This window comes from Triturus cristatus, chromosome 3_1, assembly GCF_964204655.1.
Source record: "Triturus cristatus chromosome 3_1, aTriCri1.1, whole genome shotgun sequence".
NCBI classification, from domain to species: Eukaryota; Metazoa; Chordata; class Amphibia; order Caudata; family Salamandridae; genus Triturus; species Triturus cristatus.
In genome coordinates, this window is record NC_140583.1 from 700,423,164 (window position 1) to 700,442,315 (window position 19,152).

The 19,152-nt window shown below is 42.6% G+C and overlaps 1 protein-coding gene and 1 long non-coding RNA gene across 2 annotated transcripts in view; one reads left to right on the top strand and one right to left on the bottom strand.

Moving 5' to 3' along the window:
* Window positions 1-19,152, top strand: part of LOC146860813 (sperm-specific sodium:proton exchanger-like) — a 4,738,575-nt gene that overhangs the window by 4,169,861 nt on the left and 549,562 nt on the right. The gene's annotated exons all lie outside the window — the stretch shown is intronic.
* LOC146860822 (uncharacterized) overlaps window positions 3,087-19,152 on the bottom strand; it is a 64,405-nt gene continuing 48,339 nt past the window's right edge. The window contains exon 3 of the long non-coding RNA XR_014978871.1: window positions 3,087-8,278. This is a non-coding gene — a long non-coding RNA (uncharacterized LOC146860822). The remainder of the gene's footprint in view (window positions 8,279-19,152) is intronic.

Consider the following 19,152-nt stretch of genomic DNA (forward strand, 5'->3'; position numbering starts at 1 on the left):
CCTGATGTGGCCAGCTACATATGTGAGAGACGGTGAGGGGATCTCTGAAGTTAATCAAGGCACAGTCACCTTGGATTGACTTCCTAGTATTTCCTATCCAAGGGATTCGCCTCACCATCAACACCTCACTATGTATTCCTTCTGGTAATGGCCTATTTGTAGAGAGCCAGTGAATTACCTTGTTCTTCAAGGCCCCCGGTGTTTCTCTGGTGGAAGGATTTAATTCTGGGATACCAGCTAAGATTACAGTGTATGGTATTGCTTCTGGCGGCAAGTCAATGGTTCTATAGTTTAAATCTTTGCCATTGATGGCCATAGGGGGTGCTACTATCTTCTCTTGGTGGCTTAAGCCATTAGCCTTCTTTATAAAATTGCTATTTGAGAGATTAGTATTTGAAGGCTCTGGGAGGGTGGTGGTTGGCTGTTGTGATTGTGTAGCTTGTAAGGTCGGGCGGCCAGCCTCAGCTAAGATCTCAGGTATGGGGGTGTTGGTAGTACCAAGTGATTTATTACATGGTATCTGATTGGCTGTGTTGTGGCCCTCAGCTATTTGTGTAATATCCTTCTGGCGGTACACTACAGCTTTTTCTATCTTTACTAAACAACTTACAATGGAGTTAAGTAAATCCCTCAGCAGTGCACCAATATTTAGTAATGTGAGGCCCTCCTCTCTAGGTGCGACATTTGGGCTCGGGTATTCTTGAGACGGGATGTTAGAGGGTAAGAACCCTTGCTTTTGGGATCTACTCTTGGCTTTTTTAGCCGTGCCAGCTGGGTTGATCTCCCGGATGGGGGTACGTTTAGTAATCTTAGCTTTATACCCTCCTGTAGTTTGTGACCCTCTTTTTGTTTTTGGAATTGCTCCATCCCTAGCATGTACAGATGTTGAATCATACTGAGCGGTAAGAGTAGCTATTGACTCTCTATTAGGTATACTAGGTCCAGCATTAGTGGCTGGTATAAATGCAGTGGCTGGAGGGAGGGGTAATAAGCTAAAATCAGTGCGAGCAGAAAAATCACATTCGGTTGATAAAATGCTAGAATTACCAAGTACCAAGTGCTCAGAAGTTCTACGCAATGTTGCCTCTGCCCCCTCCCCTTCCAACGATATACCATTAGGTGGAGGGGCAGGGGATGTGACATATTGAATGGGGCCCAAGGATGATCTTCTGACCCATTCCAGCTCTTGGGAAATGCGCCTTTCTAGTATGGAAATTTCGTCTATAAGAAGGGACCCTGCTTTGACAAAATATGTGTCCAATGTGCCTTTGGGGGCCTCCAGGGCCGACAATGTTTTACTCCTAGTTGTCCTTGCAGTCATCTTGCCTAGCCAGACTCACGGTTAATGCTGGTGGTCCTGAATAGGTGGTAATCCTCCTCCTTCCTCGTCCGCCCTCGAACGGCCTCAAACGGCCCGCTCTTTGCCCGGTCTTCGCCCCGAGCTACGACCCGCGCGCGTCCCGCTGGCGCGTGAGGGCGGGGCCTTGTTAATGAGGGGGGAGGGGGCAAGGGTGGGGGAGGAGTCGGGAAGAGGTCCAGGTACAGCTGGTAAGTGATGCGCACAGCACCCTGGTCCTCGCAGTCCCGAATGCGGAGCAATCCGGCTTCCAACAGCAGCCTTCCCCCCGAGCAGAGCGTGGCGTCCTTAACAGCGAGGAGGCAGATCCAAGAGGGAACCCCAACCGATGTACAGCAAAGTCTGAGCCTGCGAGCGGCTCCCGCGAAGCGGGGGCCGCGAGGCGTAAAGAAGCAGGTGGGGGAGGAGTCGGGAAGAGGTCCAGGTGCAGCTGGTAAGTGATGCGCACAGCACCCTGGTCCTCGCAGTCCCGAATGCGGAGCAATCCGGCTTCCAACAGCAGCCTTCCCCCTGAGCAGAGCGTGGCGTCCTTAACAGCAAGGAGGCAGATCCAAGAGGGAACCCCAACCGATGTACAGCAAAGTCCGAGCCTGCGAGCGGCACCCCTTAGTGTATCAAGATATGGCACATTCCTTCTCTCTCCCTGCACTGGTGCACAGATTGCTGCCTACCGCCAGTGCATGCACCCTTGCGCCATGGTGCAAGAGTGCCACATTACACTGTACCCTTGATTTCTTGTATGCAGGAGTGGGACATCCCTCTAAAAGTCCTTAGAGACAAGAACAACACACACCCTTGATAAATCTGGACCGTGAGAGTAGCGGTGCATGGTGCCAGCCTGAAATGGAGGCTGTTGCACTGTAGGAGGTGAGAGAACATCAAGTAAATGATACTATTCTGTTCCAGTGTAGCTAGCCAGTTGCTCGCTTGGACTTGTTTAAGAAGGGATACTGACTCCTGTCACTATTAAGATTGTAATATATTGTGGTGTTATCTTTCTTTGTGCCTTTAGGTAGCTCATACAGCCCCAGTCTAGGGGTGGAGAAGCAAAGACCATTTGTTGCAATGCATGAGTATTTCAAAATGGAATTTCAGGTTAGGAAACTAGGAATAGGCTACCTAATTTAGAAAGGACAATGTTGTGCCTGTCAAAATGTCAAAATATTTTCTGTAGAGAGTGCCACTAATTTTTAAAAAAATCTTTATTCATTTCATAAGTACCCAAGGGCAATAGGGTATCTGAGGGACAAGTGGCTGCCACCACCAGTGCTATGGCGGGTGGAAATACCACCACCAAAAGCACCACAGACACAGTAGATGGTTCTGCTGGCCCCAGTAAGTCATGGTTATTATTATTTCTTACTTTTACCTCTTCCCACTAGTGTAAATATGGGAGTGTATGTACATTATCCACTCATCTCCCCTATCTAATATTTGTTACCCCCCCACATTACTCTGTGTTTCCTACATTTCCTGGTTCCGCAGCAGACTTTCTCCTGTCAGCAGTTTTCTTCTGCTCCCAGTGGCAGGGACAAGTGATAAGTGTTGTGCTTCTAATTTGACACAAAAGGACACACCTAAACCTAGCCCTCCCAAGAGGAGGCAAATGCAATTCTCCGCCTTTAAATAACACATGTAAAACAGCACTCCCAAAAGACGAGGCAACAAAATAAGACCCAGCACTCTCATAAGGCGAGGCAAGAAAACAAATTCAGTTGAATTTAAAGTGGCAAACACATATTTATTAATCCAATACTTTGAAAAAAAGAAGGCAAAAAAATATTGGTTAATGCAGACTCCCAAATATCAAGTAACTTAGGCACAAAACCAGAATAACATCTAGCATATATACATGGAGTAGAGAAGCTTAGAAATTATAGACACAAAGTGAGTAACACCTCACTGTTCATTCGACATCCTTGCCAACTGAAGCTGGATGAGCCCTTTAACTGCCCAGGCAGGAGTTCGATCGGGACCCAAATTCCCTTGTGACGACACGTCTGCCCCACAAGCGAGCTCCCATCGGGGTGCCAAGGTTACCGGCCATCAATACCTTTACTCAACCTGAGGCGCAGGCTCTAGAAACCTCGCCCCCTTCCTTCTACTACGAAAAAGCAAGCTGACTGTACTGGTCTGTGTCAAGGTCAAGACAGAAGCTGGCCAGGCCTCTGCATTTTAACTCTGAGACAGAGCTGTACATTCCACAAATTTCTCTGGCAACAACAATCTCTGCCCTGAAAGGTACGAAGCACGCATCACAAACAATATGTTCCAGTTTACTCTGATTGGTGAGGAGCAAAAACAAGTGAAGAGCGAATACATCGTTAAGCAAGCAGATATCCCACTTATCACTTCCCTGTTTATGACATTTCGCCACCTAAAACTGCAGCAAGGATTAGTTCCGTTCTGTAGTGTAAGCGGTGAAATTTGTGTCTGCTTCACGTTAGCGTGGCATTATGAAGTCTGCAATCCATACAAACCAAACACAAGGTGTGCTTCCCAGTGCCCACTCAGTCACCTACTACTGGTACCTCACTTTATCATTCTTTCCTTCTGTCCTATTCTAAATGTAAATGTAAATGTCAAGGTACTTATAGAGCGCACTGTCACCAGACGGACACCTTGCGGTGTCGCCTTTGCGGTTTCCTGGCGCTGATACTCATACCGCTGTGGAACCCCTCCTGGTTTTCCCTGTGAAGTGTCCACTCCTGGGCACCGCCAGGGTGAAGCCAGGCATCCTTAGCGCTGTTGGGGCCGGTGTGGAGGCTAAGCAAGCTATTGCCCAGAGTTGCAGCGTGGGGCCAGTGATTAGAATAGGCACCGAGGCGAGAATAGACAGGTCCGAGGAAATTGAGCCCGAGCCCCGCAGAGGCGGGAATCGAACCCTGGTGCCTGGCCAGAACTCTGCTTCAGGGTCTGCCGCTCTAACCATTGAGCCACACTCCTCCACTTCTACCAAAAAATTTAAATTCTACCTCGGCATGTGACACATTTTTCTGCTCAAGTGACTTATATTATGACTTTCATGATGGATTTATGCCCATTTTTTTCTTCCATTCTTCCATAAAGTCATTACCCAATGTGACTAAGCAATATGTAGCACATGATCAGAGACACCCAACCATTCCATAGCTAATCCTCTACCTAGCTTAATCCCTCAAGTTTATCGCCCTGTAGAGTAACTTTTCCTACTGCCAAGTGAAGGTATTTGTTCAAATTAGTTTGTGGTGGAGGCCAGGGTGTAATGTGGGACTAAGTGCCTAATTTAAAGTTTGATGGATGGGATACTCTGTAACAAATGTGGAAAATAAAAATAGATCCTGTTCACTGTCCTCAGTGCATTGTTTATAATCTATGCACTGTTACGATGGACGGGATATCTGTTATATGTCACATGTGTGAGTATCCAATCTGCCCCTAAGTTTGGACTCGAAGAATTGAAGAGGCAGCCGGAGAGGAGCAGGGCCATTCATGTTAATTCTAATAAGTTAATAACTTATAATGCAATTACAGCTTCCCCAAAATGATGCTGCAGAGTAGCAGACCCGCCAGCTTGCCTCCATTCTAGTTGCACATATACTATATATGGAAATCATGGGTGGGGGGAGGTAGAAGAAGCAATGATCCATTCGGCTCCCTAGTAATAGTTCAAAATCAATGGGGAATGGATCACTTGTACCTGCTACCATGGTTCGGGAGGTCTACCCGTCATTGCTTTCAAAAACCCTCATTAAAGGGTACTAAAGAATTGCCATTTTCTCATTTGCTTATTTAAAAAAAAGTTTTTTTACTTAAATGACATTTCCAAGTTGAACAATGCATATCATCACCATGAGACAAGAATTTTTACATGATTTGTCTTTGTTTCTTTCTCTCACTACACACTCTAGGTACTTCTGACCACATGTTCAAGAGAAGCGATCTCTGAACAATAACACTGGAACTAGACAATATCCATCTCCAACACTATTTCTAGGTCCTGACAAAAGCCCCCCGACTCCTACGGGAAACCAAAAGGGGCTTAAAGATGTTGACCACCATCATGGACAAACAAGTGCAGTGGACTCATCAAATGTCCTACTATGCACAACACTGTTTTTACCTCTCCCCATGCTCCAAACTGAATAAAGCTACAGTTTAGGTAACATGAGGATTCTTTTTTAATAAATTCACTCCACTTGAGCACCCTCACTTATTCTTTATTTCTGATCACTACTGTAATAACCAGTGGTTCCCTCCAGGCGGAGGAAGCATGACAGAAACCCAATGATGATGCTGTCACGTATCTGACTAAGGCGGAGAATCAAGATATACTGCCCTATGACCTGTCTACGTGAATGAGGTTTTTTTTAAAGCAATGACGGGTAGAACTCCCGATCCCTGGGAGCACGTACAAGTGATCCATTCCCCATTGATTTTGCACAAAAGCACAAATACTATAGTCAAGAGTACTATAAATTGTGCACCATATACGCCTTTCTCATTAATGAGAGGTAAATCATAACAAACAAAGTGTCTGTTCAGTTTGACCATGAAATCCTTTTAACGAAAATCACGTTTTGATCATGTTGGTATTCTAGCTTCATTCCTTGCAGCTAGTGCTATTGCATTATGTTTTACACGTGCAGGAGGAACTTGGCCCATTGACTGATCACATCAAAAATTCCCAAGGGGACCAGCAATGTTCTGCTACAGTATATATTATACAAAAGTGTTTGCACTGAGCATTACAAAGAGCACTTTTCTTTTTTTTTGATTTTCGCTACTCTTGCTGCTGAAGTTCACCCATGCCGGAGGAAATGGCTGCCCAACTCCAAAATGGATGCCCTCAAGGCCCTGTTTTATTGAATATTTATTGGTGGGAGAAGCTGTGTTGTTGTGGATAAAGAGGTTGGGAACTGGTAATGGAAGTTGAGGAAAGGGCCAGACTTGGGATATTTCATGGTTTTTGCTTGGGGAGAGGGTGGGTTTTCTTATGTAAAGAAAGAAATTGTTTTTTTCGATACATATCACTTGCTATCTGTCTTTTGGCTTTGCATTGCAAGTTAGCATAGCATTGTAATTCATCCATTGACAAGAGCACACATATTATAATGTACATTGACTTTTCCACCTAGACTTTCCTTAACCTGAAGTTTCTTGCCATGTATTTTTTCTTCAATAGATTACTTTACTTACTTCTCCCTTCAGTCCAGTAAACCCCGCTACCAGAGTGGGAACAGACTAGTTATGTTTGGCTTATTGCTTGATGAGGTTTTATCAGCACCCGGCCACCTATCAAAGAGTATACTGGTTAGTTAATGCCCTTCTTCCACCCTCTGTATCTACTGACCACTAGGGGAGTATGCTAACAACATACACAAAAATCTGAATCTGATCCACCTCTGCTACCTAAGAACAACTTCAGTAATACGTTCTTAATTAGTTAACTTCTAAGTTCTTACTTGAATATAATAACTGATGGCTGCTACCTCTCTCAGTCTTCCCAGACCATTATTGCAGGGTTTCCCAAAGAGCCTTCTTAATGCTGCTGGTAGTAGTGGGCTCGCACTAACAGGGAAGACATTTACAAACCGAGATCCCACTCCAACCCATTCCAACTGATGCTTGCAAAGTTAACTCAAACTGTAGGATTATTTAGAAGGATTATTCAGCGCAGGCACCGAGAGTGAATGAAAACATAGAGGGCCCGATTCACAGAACTAACCTAAGACAAAATATTAAACTTACTACCATATTGGTATTCACAGAAGGCACTTACTCATTAGTGAGTAAGTGCCTTCTGTGAATACCAAAATGCGTAAATGGTAGTAAGTTTAGGATTTTGTCTTAAGTTAGTTCTGTGAATCGGGGCCTTAGTAACTGAGCAATCCAAGACTGAGAGACTACCATGACAAAAACATCATACGAACAACAACTAGCAGTAGTTCTTCCGTGCAGTCTGGGACAATAGTAACTCTTTACTTTATTTAAAAAAATTTAAACCAAACTTACAAAAACCTAGAGTCAGGATTCAGTAGACAGATACTACATGTTGCATAGATTTTGTAAGCAACACAAGGCCGGATGCATAAAGGTACAGTAAGTTACACTTTTGATGTTACTTTTCCCTTGCAGTGTAGGTTTACACATCATTGACTTACCTTTACGAGCAGTAACTTTGCGAGTAATAATTAACTCCAATCATTTTAAAAGGGGTTACTGTTACTACTAATAGTTAGTTACTACCCAAAAAGTTACTGGCTGGTACTACAGTTACTCTGCAAGAGTAAACTTACACCAAACGTGTTACTTTACCTTCGTGAATGAGGCCATAGTGTACACTAGTACTACCTGGTACAGACATTGTTCTAAGACTCTGCACTATTATGGCGATGTCCTTTTCATGCCTTTGTGGGCGCAATAGGACTGGCATGTGCTTTTGCTCAGAAAATCCTGAAACAGTGAGTTGGAGTCACATTCACCACTTTCGCCTGCCTAGTGTGTGATCCATTGATGATGTATTTTATTAAGTCACACCTCAAATGATCACACAACCTGTGAGAAGAGGGCTAGGGGTTTATTGAATGGATGGGAAGGGGAAGTTGGGGAAAGGTAAGACAAAGACAACATTCATCAAGTCAATGAGCGGCACATCTTCACATCTGTTGTAGGAATGACACACTTCAGTTACCAAATGGATTGCAAACAATCCTTCAGCCCCACAGTCCCAATTTATCATATGTTACCTAGGGTTAAAAAAATAGTGAGGACCCACACAGTTTTACAAACTATTATTGTTAAGAAAAGAAAAATGATCCGAGCATACAAATGGACAGTGCATTTGCATTCTTCTTCTTGGAATGTCCATCTTAAGGGCAGAGCTGAACCGGTCCGATAAGAAGGATTGTTATGTAGCTTTCTTGCAGGAGAAGCAAAGGCCTGTGGAATGCAAAAAAGTACATATCAATATTGTGGAGTCAAGGAGAAGGTAAGTTTCGTGGTGGCTGATGATTATGAGGGCAGAGTATTGGCTGATGCAGTCATGTGTGATTAACTCAGAAGTGAAAACGATCTTTTACCACCAATCCCAAACAAGTAGCTGCATTAACCCAACTGATCAATTGCACAAATGGCAATAGTGTGCATCCATCATGTGACATGTCCAGTCACAGTCTCCCCAGACCACCACAACAATTTAGGGCCCGATTCCGATCTCGTTCGGAAGGCCATCCCAGAGCCGTCCGGAGCTGGTCAGTACAGCCGACTCGTACTGGGAGCCTTTAACAAACTTTGAAGACCGAGCAAATGGGTTCAAAAGTAAAGTACATATAATGGTTCAAGTGCACATCACAAATGAAGTTCTTTGATTAAATGCCAAATGTTCATATCTTGTCTTTATTCCGTGATATACTTCTTCGCTGCAAGCCCACTGCAAGCCAACACGTGTTTCGTCCTGACATTAATAAGTCATGGACTTCATCAGGGCTGAAGACAAAGAAATAACTGAATTTCACAAAAGTATACTGATAATGACAAAGGATACACGTAAATATTCAAACATCAATGAATAAAATACATTTAATATTTAATAAAAAGATCTTAAAGTGTTATTCCAAAATAAAAACCTAATAGATAATCATGACGGGAGGAGAAAACGGATATAATGTGTGATGTCACCGAATTGAAATAAAAGAGGGTGAATAGTGTCTATAGGAAAGAGGGGAAAAACACAGCGAGGGAGTAAAAGGGATAAGATGAAGTAAAACCCAGTGAAGATAAATGTATGGAAATCAATTCAAACCACGAGAAGGTATAGAAAATTATGGTGAGTTAAGGCAAATTAAATAAAAGACAATACGTATATTAAGAAGTGTGCTTAAAGAAGAAACTACTTTTAAGTAGTTAGAAGAACAAGTCGAACTCTCCTAACATTGAAGATCTAGTTAAGGACAAAGGATAATGTCCTGTTCGATTTTATAAGCTGATCAGATTTAGAGTAAATAGTACAAAAGGACTCACCAATTCTTATTAGTATCTATTAGCGTATCATATGAGTCAAAGAACCAGAAGCGCAACGTCTGCGATCCTACAATTAAAGGATTATATAACTAAGATTTCGAATTAACAATACTTAAATAACCACTAAACAAGTGGCATCAGCCAATGAAAAGCATACCTAGTAGAATCCTGAGCTGGAAAGGCTCCAATCTGGTTATCTTTCAATATATCTCTCAGACGTAATCAGCTCTAGGTATCAGTCATTTTCCTGAAACAAAATTGAAACTAAGCTTCACCGAGTAAACGGTAATAATAATCAGCAGTAAATTAAGTAAAATTAAACCATTGGTACCAAACTCTCTAGTAACGATAGCCCTGATGTACATAATGCCTTTCTCAACAGTTGGCAAACTACGATCAAGGAAAACAGAAATTAGTAAAGCCACTATCGTGAACATGTGGACACAAGGAATAACAAAGGCAAAATTGCACAGTATCAAATCATTGATACATTGTTGAGCTATAGAGTTAATCATAATACCCGTTAGGTTGAGTAAATAGATAGATTCACTTAAATAATGAAAAGTATCAGTAGTAATGACCTGACATGTACTAGCATAGTAACGGGCTAACGGAAAAGCCGCTCTCAAGTATCGGCGTATAAAAGAATATATTAAACCAAATTAAACCAATATGAATTAGAGGGCCACAGTCCGCAACAATAAAATAAATAAGTGTTCGGTAGAACAGCCGAACAAATTCCCGCAATTACCTTAAAGTAACCGGATAGGGTCCACAATCTAGACCACTCGTAGTATCCTCGGCGTCTGTAATACGCCATATTGGAAAAGGAATATATAGCCCCTTAAGAAAACGGACTATGTAAGTTCAAGGTTAACACCATCAGTAAGCGCCATATTGGAATAGTAATTATATTCGTAAGATATCCTAAATAAAAAGATCAATTATGTAGGAAGTAAAAGGTCTTAAGATTGTAAGTGAACTAGGTCCAATAGCTCTTAGATAATACTGTTGAGCGATAATATAAATCCAGTAACCAGAACGGGTCTCCAATCTCGACCACTCATCGCGTCCTTGGCGTCTAAATTACGCGCCATCTTGGGTTGGGACTGTATAGCCCCTTACGTTAACGGACTCTGTCTGAAACCTAAAGTTAGTGGCCCTAATCAAACTCTTAATAAGTGTCATATTATATTGTTAGGTGAAAATCTCTAACAAATTAGTTTAGCACAGCTGATGAAAAGTAAAGAAAGGGACATAAGCAGAGCTCTTGTATTTACCGCCATACTGGCTATATAAGTCTAGATCAAATACAACATTGAGCTCAAGCATGGAGAGAAAAAAATTAAAATTAAAGGAAACCAAAATTGTACCCAAGAAAATAGATGTTCCTGCTAGAGAAAGGCACACAGTAATAGAATACACAGTAATTCACGTCCATGGGTTGGTCAATTACACAACATCATCATCTTCAAACAGACTATTATAGAGAAGAAAGATTATTTTTTCAAATTGAAAAGTTGCAATCATTATGTAATACAGAGGAGAGACATAAGAGAAAAAGTACATAAAGTATTGGGGATGTTCAGTATTAATGTACGATAACTGATGAGAATAATAAGGGATCTACTATACAATCTATAACAGATATTATAATGAAAATTATTTACTTTTCATCAGCTGTGCTAAACTAATTTGTTAGAGATTTTCACCTAACAATATAATATGACACTTATTAAGAGTTTGATTAGGGCCACTGACTTTAGGTTTCAGACAGAGTCCGTTAACGTAAGGGGCTATACAGTCCCAAACCAAGATGGCGCGTAATTTAGACGCCAAGGACGCGATGAGTGGTCGAGATTGGAGACCCGTTCTGGTTACTGGATTTATATTATCGCTCAACAGTATTATCTAAGAGCTATTGGACCTAGTTCACTTACAATCTTAAGACCTTTTACTTCCTACATAATTGATCTTTTTATTTAGTATATCTTACGAATATAATTACTATTCCAATATGGCGCTTACTGATGGTGTTAACCTTGAACTTACATAGTCCGTTTTCTTAAGGGGCTATATATTCCTTTTCCAATATGGCGCGTATTACAGACGCCGAGGATACTCTGAGTGGTCTAGATTGTGGACCCTATCCGGTTACTTTAAGGTAATTGCGGGAATTTGTTCGGCTGTTCTACCGAACACTTATTTATTTTATTGTTGCGGACTGTGGCCCTCTAATTCATATTGGTTTAATTTGGTTTAATATATTCTTTTATACGCCGATACTTGAGAGCGGCTTTTTCGTTAGCCCGTTACTATGCTAGTACATGTCAGGTCATTACTACTGATACTTTTCATTATTTAAGTGAATCTATCTATTTACTCAACCTAACGGGTATTATGATTAACTCTATAGCTCAACAATGTATCAATGATTTGATACTGTGCAATTTTGCCTTTGTTATTCCTTGTGTCCACATGTTCACGATAGTGGCTTTACTAATTTCTGTTTTCCTTGATCGTAGTTTGCCAACTGTTGAGAAAGGCATTATGTACATCAGGGCTATCGTTACTAGAGAGTTTGGTACCAATGGTTTAATTTTACTTAATTTACTGCTGATTATTATTACCGTTTACTCGGTGAAGCTTAGTTTCAATTTTGTTTCAGGAAAATGACTGATACCTAGAGCTGATTACGTCTGAGAGATATATTGAAAGATAACCAGATTGGAGCCTTTCCAGCTCAGGATTCTACTAGGTATGCTTTTCATTGGCTGATGCCACTTGTTTAGTGGTTATTTAAGTATTGTTAATTCGAAATCTTAGTTATATAATCCTTTAATTGTAGGATCGCAGACGTTGCGCTTCTGGTTCTTTGACTCATATGATACGCTAATAGATACTAATAAGAATTGGTGAGTCCTTTTGTACTATTTACTCTAAATCTGATCAGCTTATAAAATCGAACAGGACATTATCCTTTGTCCTTAAATAGATCTTCAATGTTAGGAGAGTTCGACTTGTTCTTCTAACTACTTGAAAGTAGTTTCTTCTTTAAGCACACTTCTTAATATACGTATTGTCTTTTATTTAATTTGCCTTAACTCACCATAATTTTCTATACCTTCTCGTGGTTTGAATTGATTTCCATACATTTATCTTCACTGGGTTTTACTTCATCTTATCCCTTTTACTCCCTCGCTGTGTTTTTCCCCTCCTTCCTATAGACACTATTCACCCTCTTTTATTTCAATTCGGTGACATCACACATTATATCCGTTTTCTCCTCCCGTCATGATTATCTATTAGGTTTTTATTTTGGAATAACACTTTAAGATCTTTTTATTAAATATTAAATGTATTTTATTCATTGATGTTTGAATATTTACGTGTATCCTTTGTCATTATCAGTATACTTTTGTGAAATTCAGTTATTTCTTTGTCTTCAGCCCTGATGAAGTCCATGACTTATTAATGTCAGGACGAAACACGTGTTGGCTTGCAGTGGGCTTGCAGCGAAGAAGTATATCACGGAATAAAGACAAGATATGAACATTTGGCATTTAATCAAAGAACTTCATTTGTGATGTGCACTTGAACCATTATATGTACTTTACTTTTGAACCCATTTGCTCGGTCTTCAAAGTTTGTTATAGTATGAGGTGAACCTAGTTTGCCTAAATTACGACGCTGGTGGTCGTCGTATTGTTTACTTTGTAGCAAGGGTTCTAGTTTGTTTTCAGTACTAATATTTTCACTTCCCTGCGCAAATTGTCCCTACCACTGTGGTTTTTGTCGTACTGGGAGCCTTATTTACCAAACGACTCAGTACGATGCCTAAAACCCTTTACTTACCGTAAGACCCTGTCACTCCAATTCCGTCCTCATTTTCAAAACGAGAAGCCTCCTGAAGGCTTATTGGAATCGTCTTGAGGCATTTCGAAGCCTATTCCAAAAGCCGAAGTACGATGTGAACCTCCCATACCCCGAATCCGTCGCCACAACCAACATATCAGAGCATCCGGAAGGGGAGTATTTCAGCTCTGATTCGCACCACAACAGAATTCTTGCAAGCAAGATGGTGCAGCCATGAATCTGATCATGCATGTCATCCCCATACTCTACCTCTTTGAGCACTACTAAAACCGCAACCGATGCGTTCTCCGCAGAAGGTAAGTCCGACACCTGCACATACAGAATAACGTAAATATCACAAAAAAGACTATACAACAGAAAGCAGGGTCGCAAGCACAGCCAAAAGGGTGGGGGAGAAAACTACTTGCATTGTAGTGTCAAATTGGTGGGTGGAGGGGAAATACCCAAACAATGTAGAGTCAATAGGGTGGCCTGTCAAATATCCACAGCAATGTAGAGCCAATATGGGTTGGGCAAATACCCACAGCAATGTAGAGCCAATAGGGTGGAGTGGCAAATACCCACAGCAATGTAGAGCCAATATGGGGGTGGTGGCAAATACCCACACTAAAGTAGAGCCAATAGGGTGGGGTGGCTAATACTAACATCAATGTAGAGTCAATATGTGTTGGACAAATACCCACAGCAATTTAGAGCCAATATGGGGGGGATGTCAAATACCCACAGCAATGTAGAGCCAATAGAGGGGGCAAATAGCCACAGCAATTTAGAGTCAATATGTGTTGGGCAAATGCCTACAGCAATGTAGAGCCAATATGGGGGTGGCAAACACCCACAACAATGTAGAGAAAATGGGGGGAGTAGCAAATACCCCATATGTGGAGATGCATATCTGGGGTTGGGGGAAATGCCCCATATGTGTGGATGCATATCTGGGGGTGGGGAGAAATACCCCATATGTGTAGATGCATATCTGAGTTTGGGGAAATACTCCATATGTGTAGATGCATATCTGGGGTTGGGGGAAATACCCCATATGTGTAGATGCATATCTGGGGTTGGGGGGAATTCCAATATGTGTGGATGCATATCTGGAGTTGGGGGGAAATACCCCATATGTGTAGATGCATATATGGGCTGGGGGGGAAATACCCCATATGTGTGGATGCATATCTGGGGTTGGAGGGAAATACCCCATATGTACATAAACAATGTAAGTTCTGTTCAAGCAAAGTGCCTACATTACTACAGGTGACGTACATGCAGATACAAGTGCTCCAGGGACCATCAACAAAGACTCATCATCTATTAAATGTTCTCTTACAAATATGTGAAATAATGGGGGCTGATGCACAAACAAGACATACCAGCCACCTGCAGCAGATCAAGGGTTGTATGTGTGTGTTTTGGGAAGCTGTCTTAGCCTGGGATGACACACACGATGAGGAGCTGAAGCCCATAGGCCCCTATGGGTGTTGAGATCCAATCAAAAAGTTTGCAGTATACCCATGGACTAGCCATGATGGCAATTGCGCATTGATTGATGGGCAGGTCCACCAGGGCCACCTGTGGGCCATGGTTTAGTGGGCCTTTGTATACCACACCAATGGACTTACTCACCTACAGTCCCCACCAGAACACTGCAACATGGTGCTAGGATTTCCATGGATCAGCAGCTGTTCTGTAAATAGAGGCTGGGGGAAAGCCTTTGAAGCCTGGCCACCATGGTGCATTGCCTTACATGCCTTGACAGGGGTAGAGTCATCTCCACCACACGACCATCACTTTCAAGTCATGGCAGGTACAGGGAGGTTGCGTTGTATATAGGGGACTAGCAGGGAGGCAAGTCACAACTGGACAGTCTGATCTACATACCACCCCCTTGATCAGCAGCACAGTGCATTTTACAATAAAACCAATGGCAGGTAAAAGCACTGATGCCAGGTTCAAGAGATGATCACAGATTGTGTGCCAATTACTTTCTGAGGGCCTGAGCATCATTGTGATCACAATATGAACATGGGTCAAAAGCATGTTGTGTATGTATAATGAGGGAAAGTCATCATCAGGTAGGTACAATTAGCACATTACATCACGGGGGAATCACACATTTGACGCTGAACCAGGATTGCAATAATCATACATATGTCCATAACACACACAGAAACATCGCAGGACAATAGAACTATGATGTACTCATATGGCATTGTGATGCATCTGTGTACAGTAAAGCACAGAGGATATAGGCCAAGACAACACACATGTCCACAGACACAGCCACTTAGTACTGATTTCCCTGTCTCCAACTACAACAACACAGAAGTGGCTGTGTTACACTCGTAAGGGAAATATCTGTAGTCAAAATACAAATTGGTTTTGAGAGAAGCATGGGTCAGCAACAATGTAGGATACAGTCCCCATGTGTGGACGGGTGCCACTGCACAAATTACCAATCTGCACGTGTCTTTCGTCGTCTCTGGAGAATGTCACTCGCAGCTAATCTACATCTAGCTCCTAAAGCTGTATTGTGTGCCAGAAAATAATATTCCCATTTTGAATGTGCAGATTGTGTCCTGCATAGTAGTAGGAGAATGTATGAGTCTCACGACGTAGGATCCACAAACAGTGTTGGTGTGTCTAGTGCACAGGTCATTCTGTAAGATAAGCTGCCAGCACGGGTAAGGATGCTGAGGCTGTGCCTCAAAAACACAATTCACACAGTCATCCTGAAGCCAGGGGATATGGGTACATCTTGTGAGGATGAAAGACATGTGCAGATTTAAGTCCGCTCTGTCCACATTTGGCACTGAAACAATGTTCAAAATCCATAGAAATATCAAGGAGACTTTGAACAAACACATATCACCATCAGTCCCTAAGGCAGTATTTAATGGGCACAATGGGAGCCCTCATGGACACACAAGGCTGACGCTTGCAAAACCAGATCAGAGGTAACGTTTTGAGAATGCAAACACTTATGGAACTGTGTGTACTGTTCCTGTGTCAAATGTGTGTTTGTTCACACCACAACCAGAGACAACATCACAATGACTTCATCTCCCTTGGTGTCACCATACCTAAGGCATTCAAAGTAACAATGCCAGCAATAACCATGCGTGTGTAGTGTACTAGCAAGTGTGGGCATGCATACACGGGGTAGTCTTACCCCAGGCAGAACAACAACACACATCCATTACTTGAACATTGATGGGGCTCTACCCCTCTAAGGAATGATCTGCCATCCAATGTTCCAGAATTATGACATTGCAAATGTAGCAATCACCACATCCATCCAAGGGCAACTGCCAAGGCTACGAATGATAATTGCTGAGTACAACTAACTACAAACGGTGAAATGCCACATATGCCAACACACAACTCAGACAAGGCAAGGCTAGGTGGAGCCAACTTTTCCAGTGACGCCAATAGGTCTTGCACATGACAGTATACTCAAAGTGGCCATTCATACAATCTGTCATGAAAATCCATTGGCAGAGAGCAAGCTACAGACAATACATTCCACATCTTCATATTTACTTTCACAATTGTATTTGACTACATAGATACTCAAAATCTACACATATGTACATATCAACATTACATCATGGCATGCATGAGCACTACTTGTGCATGTATGACCCCTCTCAAATCCACCACAAAGTACATGCTTAACTTTCAAAAAAATCAAAGACACAAGCATCTCATAAGCCACCTCTGCTGCAGCTAGATGCAAAACATGTCTGCCCCGCAAGCTACAGCTTTGTCACTCAAACTGTTTAAACACAAATATCACAAACTTAGCCTGGCACTGCCCTTCTCACATACATACCTACATGCACAGCACCACTCTTCATCACTATGTACACAACTCTCACATACATGACATGCAGGGGCGTAACACAGGCCCCTGCAGTGCGGGGGGCCCCGTGCTCCAGGGGCCCCCCAGTCCTGCCAATATGCCACGCATCACTGTGTTAAAAATAATTATCACGCATTCCAGCGCTACCCTCAGTGTCAAGCTGGAGCACTGAGGTATAGTAATTTGCAGTATCAGTGTCTGATCAAAGCAAGTAGTGCTGGTTCGCACTGCTCGTGGCTTGGATGCTGACTCAGCTGCTCTCCACTCTAGATACATATTTCCAGTTCCGTCCCAGTAGCATTTTGATTCACGTGACGTGACCTTACGTCAACAGAGTCACTATAAGGATTCGCCTAATGGCTGCGCAGCCGAGACAGGACACGTAAAGGCGGGCCACATGCAATACGAGTTGGCCTGGCGGGCTGGCAGCACACTGGCTGGAGTTCGAGGTGCTTACTTTTATGCGCTCAGCCCTCTTTACTCCAGGTCAGAAGACTGATGTGACTGAGAGCAGTGACGCAGTTCCAGCCGAGCCCACGCAACATCTAACTGTGCAGCAAAGATGTGGGCCAGTGCAGCCAGCCCCTTGAGGTAATCAATATCGGAGACAGTTCCGTTTAAATTTCACGTTTAACTTAATATTGCCTTTGCATGCTGAAAGCAGCTTTTACCGTTCCACACGCATCCTGGGCTCCAGTCTGGCTGCTTTGGCACTTAAATCCACAATACCTTTACATAAAGGAGTCTTCCCAGCCATTCCCCACCGCGCTAATAAATGACACTAAAATATAAAAAAGAGTTTTATGACAAACTCAAGTATCAGTCGAGGGGAGGTGAGGTGCGAGAGTGTAAAGATGAGAACGAGGCTAGCGTTCCTTAGTTCCTACAGTGTATATGATTTCATTTACCCCCAACAAACGCTTGGCTGAAGGAACTATGAATAATGTCACTATTACACATAAGATTGGCATTTAACAGACTGGAGTTTTTTTTTTTGGTTAACGAAGAATGTGTTGTGCTAACTTTACATCAGTGCAAAGTCAACATGGCACATCCATTTGCACCACTAGTGTAGTGACAAATCTGGCAAATAGCATGCGCACCAATGTTCTGGCACTTTCATAGGCCTGTCCTACTCTGGCATTCAAGAGAAAAACAAAGTAGTAATCGATGCCGCACACAATCTTTAATATGTTACAAGTTCCATTTATATAACGTGCCTGCATGTGGGGGCAAAAAATGTCTACTTCATGCGAGTGCATGTAAATCAGTCACTTTTCCCAGCTTTAGTCATGCAGGCGCCATTTCCTCCAATCACCTTCTCTCTATAATAGAGCAGCCTCCTGCGAGCTGCTAAGTTGAATGTATGAGCTGTGTTCGCTTTCTTGTGTATTTCGCATGTATCACTTGTGTGGCGCAAAATACTACTTTTGTTAAGTGGATTAAATCTAATAATTGAGTTGATAGCCGCCATTGGCAGGATATTCCTCACTTGAAAATAACTAGGGGGGCTCAGGAAATCGCTTGTTAGCAGGGTGTGTGCTTAACAGGCATCTACTGTTACTTCTGGACGCCTTGTTTTCTTTTTAGGCTTCTCAACAATCTCTCTGCCTGTTCCATGTGAAAGTGTGGTATTTCCTGACAGTCTGGTGCGTTTGAAATGGCCGTAGTGCTGGGATGTCATTAACAAGGGGAACACAGCATCTGGCGCGGCCTTTCCAGACGCACAGCCTGTCGGTAAATCTTCAACTTTCTCTGGGTGTCATTCCACTACCCCTCCCCCCACAGACCCTTGACTTCTTTCATGTGCTCTTGTAAGGGTTATTTGCTGGCACTCCAGAAGCAGAGAGAAGTTGTGATAGCAAAGGGTGCCTGGGCGCATAGTGCCAATATCGGCAACAGTTATCACAAAACACATAATTATATAAATAAAACACACAACACTGTATTGTAAGTGGAGAAATATTGCTGCAGGTTTATTAGCATAACCAATATGCAAACATGGTGGGTTATCTTACGGGCGATCCCAGGGCAGGCCAGCCCCTATGCCGCCTGCCCG